Here is a 6,024-nt window from a genome sequence, read left to right as displayed (position 1 = left end):
TTACCGTTCTAATTGACAAAAGATCTAAAAGCGATTCTTCGCATAGACCATTCGCATCAGCTCGACGAATTGAATTAATGTCTTTATGTGTATGTGTGCTGTACTCTTGTACATATTTCTTAGATTACGGAAAGCCATGCGTCGAGGACACTAAAAAAACAACTTACTACATTACAAGCTGCAACCGGCGTCAACAGGATCCAAAAGACGGAAATAAATTTAGTTGCATTATTTTTTTACAAAAAACGAGCAAACCATACAGCTCTGTCAAGCTAACGCATTGAGTCGTGCCAAATAAAGTATTTTCTTAGTGTTTTTAAACCTATGGGTCATCCACCTCTTATTCCGATTATAATTATTAATTATAATAATTATTTCTAGAGAAAAACTTTTAACCATATGTGCGGGGTTGGGCATCGAACCTAGGTGAGCAGCGTAAAAGGCACTTGAATTACCGGTGTCTGGCCATTAGGGCGAAGGTCACCAGGCCGAAGGACATGAGGCCGAATAGGCTTCAGATCGAATGCTTAATAGAGAGGAGGGAAAGGGAACCGAAGCTTATCCAGCACAGCTTTCGGGGCTTCTCGTGTAGCGTAAGCCGCCGGTGGCCACTGGTTTTGTACGACGGGAGCAGGGTGGATTTTCCTTACAGACTTGCCTTACCGGACTCGGTCCAACGTAAGCTATTTCGTTTTCTTTGATATGTCTTTACTTATCCGACTGACCTAACGCGGCCGGGCGAGAACAACTTAAACGACTGACTTCTTCGGCAGCGCGCCTGTTGCGCGTGCGAACCCTAATTAACTTTTCACGACTGACTTATCCGACACGCGCACGCTTGCTATCCGTGCGGTCACTAACTAACTTAATACGACTGACTTATCCGACTGACTTATCTCGGGTTTAAAAGACTTTTTAACAACGCGGGTTTAGATCACTTTCGCGCATCTCTGAGAGAAATGCACGAAGTTTTTTGAAAGCATTTCTAAAGCTCTCTCTAGAACTGTCGGTCGCTGGCCGATTCAATTAAAAACAATGGACTGCTCCATAAGGTGATGCCATGCCCCTGCTACAGTAGGGTCGCTGCGTAAGCAAACAATTTTGTTGTTATTAAACATTGCCTTCGCGTATACAAGGCGCAGCGTTAATGAAACTTACTTAGCTTAAGGCTAATTCTTTATGATGCAACTTAACTCATGGAATCGAGCATCCAAGAGATTGGCAAATGATGATTGAATATTACCGGGATTGAAACCGGGGGAAATTAGGGACTCTGCATGCCCCCTTACTTATTGAGCTTGATGTTGCCTCGGAGAGACGCACCATCAAGACAATTGCGCGGGTTACCTTTAAATGAGGTAAAAAGTCTTTTGTACCTTAATTCCTAAGATTGCCATTACAAAAATCATATTTGTTGTTACTTTTGTCAAAACCAAATATTTACAATTTTCTATCATTATTTGACATTTTCTTAACATCCTAACTTTACGGTGGTCCCAGTCCGCACATCTTCCTGCTTCCAAACGTTACATCCACTCTCGGCTCCTCGACTCGGTTGCGTAGTGGTTCTCGGAATTCAGATTTCGGGCCCCTCGTGCGGCAGGATATTTCCAGGGGGTGTCACTTCTGTCATCCGCTATGGAGATATACGGACTTTGACAGTAGTCAACATATGATGGGCCTAGCTGCATCTAGGCCCATGTCGCCCGTGCAATAGCATTGGGTTGTTTTGATTTTAACAAAGGCAGATGTTGGCTAGGACAAAATGTCTGCCTAGCAGGGGGCTGGATATTTCCAATTGGTTGAGAAGTGACATCCTTCTTTGTCCGCAGATTGTTGTCTTCTTGGGCCATGGTTGCTTGCTCATACATATTGTTTCGATTCTGTCTTCTCCGTTCACGTTGTTAATTTTTGTTATCGATTCCTCGCTCCTCGATTCTGGTTAGAATTTATTTGTTGTACCACCCCTCGATCGATTACATTGATATTGACGTCCTTTACGTATTTGTCTACATTGGTTTCTCCCTCAACGTTTGGCTTATCCGGGAGATTTGTCTGCTTGCTTCAGGCCATTTTGGTTGTGGGCTACTGAGGCGCTATTTTCAATCACACAGACCGGGTTTGACTGTTCCGACTGTGGCTTTAATCTTTGGTTTAGGCTGATCCAGGTTTAGCCTTCGTTGCCAATACTCCACTCTCAGCTTCATTGAATTTCTCGTTAATAATGGGCTGTCCTGCTTGTTTCGTATTTTGACCATTCTTCCACCTCCGAGATCCCGTCCATCTTCTTCCCGTCACCACCTGCAACCGTCCTTTCCAAATCCATCCTTGTCGAACGCGTTGGGTAGTGCTCGTGACTACCATCTCCATGGGGCACACACTACTCTGGACTTCTGCTTCCACTTCATGCAAAATCTCCTATGTTTAATAATTTTTTTTTTCATTATATGTTATTTGCTTCTTTGTTGTACGGATTTGATAATTTGACTGCTATAGATTATTATTGTATTAAAAATATAAACAAACTAATTTTTTTGTGTTATCTTCATTCTCAACCTGTAATTTACTATATCTATTTAATTATTTCAATTTATGTTTGTTTTCAATCATTTGCTTTAATCTTTAAAATTTGTCATATGTGAAATTACTTTTGTTTATAGTTTATTTTAAAATGAAAACCGACTCGATTGGCAATCTTCCTAATCTTCTAATTTTTTTTTATGTCGGTGATTCTTTGCAAAAGAAAAAGAGTGTTAGTGGTTAGTATGTTTCCCCCAATTCCTTCTTTTTCCCCAGATGTGTTTTTTTTTGTTGTTCGAGATCTTTTGCTACTTTGCTCGTTTTAATAATTTCGAGTTCTTTTGCCTGTTGTGCTCGGTTTTTAGTATTTTTTTATTGTAATATTGTTTTAGGCTCGAGATGGATAATATATTTTTTGTGTGTTCCTCGAGTTGTGTCTTTTTTTTTAATTGTGTTTTATTTTTTTTTTCATAATAAATTTGATTTTCGTATCTTGATTGAACGAATCTCGTATTGTTTTCATTGTCTGGATATTACAAATATATTTTTTTCATTTGAGGTCCGAGCACACGGATTGAAGCGATGTGGGGTTATATATGCTAATATAGTTTATTTTTTTACATTTCGTCGGCAACAATGTCAGGTCATTAGGCAGTTAGGCAGAAGGATGCTAAGCACATAAAATCTGTCTGTAATCAAAATAATCTGTTCTATGACAATTTTTTTCAATCATGCATTATAAAGTCTTGTCAGTGGCGTAGCCAGGGGGGGTTGGGGGTTAAAGAACTTTTGGAAAATTGTGGGAAGGGGATTTTGTAACTTATCTCTTAGCCAAAATCCCATAGTTCGACACAGATCTTTCAATAGGGCCAAAGTCGCAATGTACTCAAATGGAGAAAAATCAGTTTCAATATACGGCGATGCTTTTCTAAATGTAGTTTTTATTGTAGGTATAAATTACTTTATGACCATGTTTTTCCGGAAGCATCTTTGGTTAAACCTTATGACAATATAACAAAGAATTTAATTCCTATGTGCTTTTAGTGGGTAGAAACTAAAAAAATGCTTACGCCCAATTTGCATCCCAGTCGTGATTTCGCCCTTCAGCAACCACCATTTGTGGAAGGGCTAAACGGTGTACATAATTTTCAGAAGGGCGCGGTAAAAGGGCTAAACTGACTCTGTCTTGCTGGGTAGGGCTGGGTAAATGGGCGAGCTTGACAGTATACTTTTTAATAGGGCTCAGCAAATGGGCGCATAGAAACCCAATGTAAATGATAGGGCGCGTGCATCTTTTCTTCGAATTTCATGAAAATATCGAAATACTCGAATGTTTATGTGCAACAACTATCGAGTAGACATGATCCTAGTAGATATTGCTTATCATTTATATAATAGAACCGCCGTTTAAAGAATAATTTTGTGAATAATAATCGTACGCCCGGTTCTGTCTAAAAATGTAAGTTTAGCCTTTATATTCCATATGAGAAGAAGGGCCTAAGTCGAAATCTCGAAGAAAATGCATGTTTCGCCGTTTTGTTTTCTTTAATTATAAATCGAACTAAAAACCATTTTAACTAATTTTCACCTCAATCTTGTAGTATTTTTGTCGCATAATGTCATAATAGCGAAAACGCAGTTTGTTTACATTTGCGATTTAAGCCCTAATGAAAGATCTATGTCGAGTTATCAAATTACTTCAATGTAAAATAAAATAACTGTCTGAATTATTATGAGCTCATTTTTGGAAAGATGCTTCAAAATATGGATTAGAGATAATTTTTCGAATGGGAATCTAAATTTGAATAGGTTGATTCCATATAAAACATAAGCTTGTTTACCGAAAACTTACATACATTTCAACATTTGCTGAAAATGTATTTTTTTAGATTGTGTAGAGTTTAGACAACAATTCAATATGGTTAACAACAAGAATAACATTTCAGAAACTAGTTGAAAGCTGATGTAATTTTGTCTCTAGCAGGTCAGGATCGGTTTTATGAGCATTGGATTTTTGTTGTATTATCAACTATATGAATAGCCTCTTAGCAGGATGCAATGAATGGCGTACTAAAATTTTGTGTGCTACGTACTAGTACTGCAAGTTGTGAGGTTGACTAATGAAGAAAAGTAAAATTAATGCTCGATAAATTTTTAACGGTCACGATCACATTCATTCGAAACTGCCAAATTTCGATGTTAAGTAACATTGAAGAATTTCAAAACGTAAAACTGTTCATCTGCTGATAGAATAATTTTGACTGTTAATCCTCCTAGAAGTAATTATAGACAAGAATTACTCTTCAACCAAATTTGGGTCAAGACTTAATGTCTCCAGCAAAGTTTTCGAAAGTGCTATTTCAAACAACTTTGTCAAAGACATAAATATCTCACATATTCAGAGTATCGAAATATAGTAGTAGAAAACCTTTACAACAAGCTATTCTGAAATTACTGTATTTGATAAATCTCTTCTGCGGTAATTAAATAATAAATTCACATTGCGTTCAAGGTGCCTTTGAAGCTTACAAAAAAATAAGGGAACTGGATTTAAAACAAATAATTCCCAGATATTAAAAGGACTCAAAAACACAAAGAGTGATTCCATTTTCAGGAGCTAGCATCAATTCGGCGCTAGCTTAGTCCGGCCACCAAGTTAGTGTCGGATTCTGATGAGATGAAGTCGAAACGCAAGTTTCAGTTCCATCCATCCATAATTTAGTTATAGGTTTTGTGTTCTCAACTCGCAATGATTGTTTCAAACAATTTTATCCGTAGCGCAGAAAAAAATAGTTTTCACCTAAATTTTTCTTCACTAAGGAGAAATATAGCAGGCCCAGTCCATTTAAATCCCTATATGTTGAATTCATGTAGCCTTCATATTTTCAACAAAATTGTTTGAAATGACATTATCAAAAACTTTGCTGAAGGCACCATGTCTCTTAATATTTTTGAAAAATTAATTCACCATAATTACCTCTATGAGAGTTAATCACTAAAATTTCTATATCAAAGCAGGCGCTGTTTTATGTTGATAACTTCCCGAAGTTGTCAAACCTTCAAAGTCAAGGATTATTATATTAGGTGATCTTGAACGTTGAAAATTTTTTAGATCATTTATCCCACTTTAAAAGATCGCAATTTTTGACTTCATTGACATATTATACAAGAAAATAATCTATAGAGGTTTGTAAGCTGTTCCATGTTGATCCTTCTTGTTTGTAGACTGGAATAACATCTGTTAGACTACTTATGTTTTTGTGTTTTCAATAATTTAGCAAACTCATATTAAATTTTAGCATTTTTTCAAAAAAATTGCGATTTTCATCAAGACCCCCTCCAAACCAAATTTCTGGCTACGCCACTAAGTCTTGTGGAATGGAAACAATCCAATTTTTTTCATTCATACTCCTTCTCTACCATTTTGTCTCACCCTCTTCCACTATCTCTTACTTTTCTATTTTGTTCTACATTCTCTCTCAAAATTTCTAATTATTTCCCTAA

The sequence above is a fragment of the Topomyia yanbarensis genome, chromosome 2, assembly GCF_030247195.1.
Source record: "Topomyia yanbarensis strain Yona2022 chromosome 2, ASM3024719v1, whole genome shotgun sequence".
Classification (NCBI taxonomy): Eukaryota; Metazoa; Arthropoda; class Insecta; order Diptera; family Culicidae; genus Topomyia; species Topomyia yanbarensis.
Note: the sequence above shows the minus strand (reverse complement) of the source record.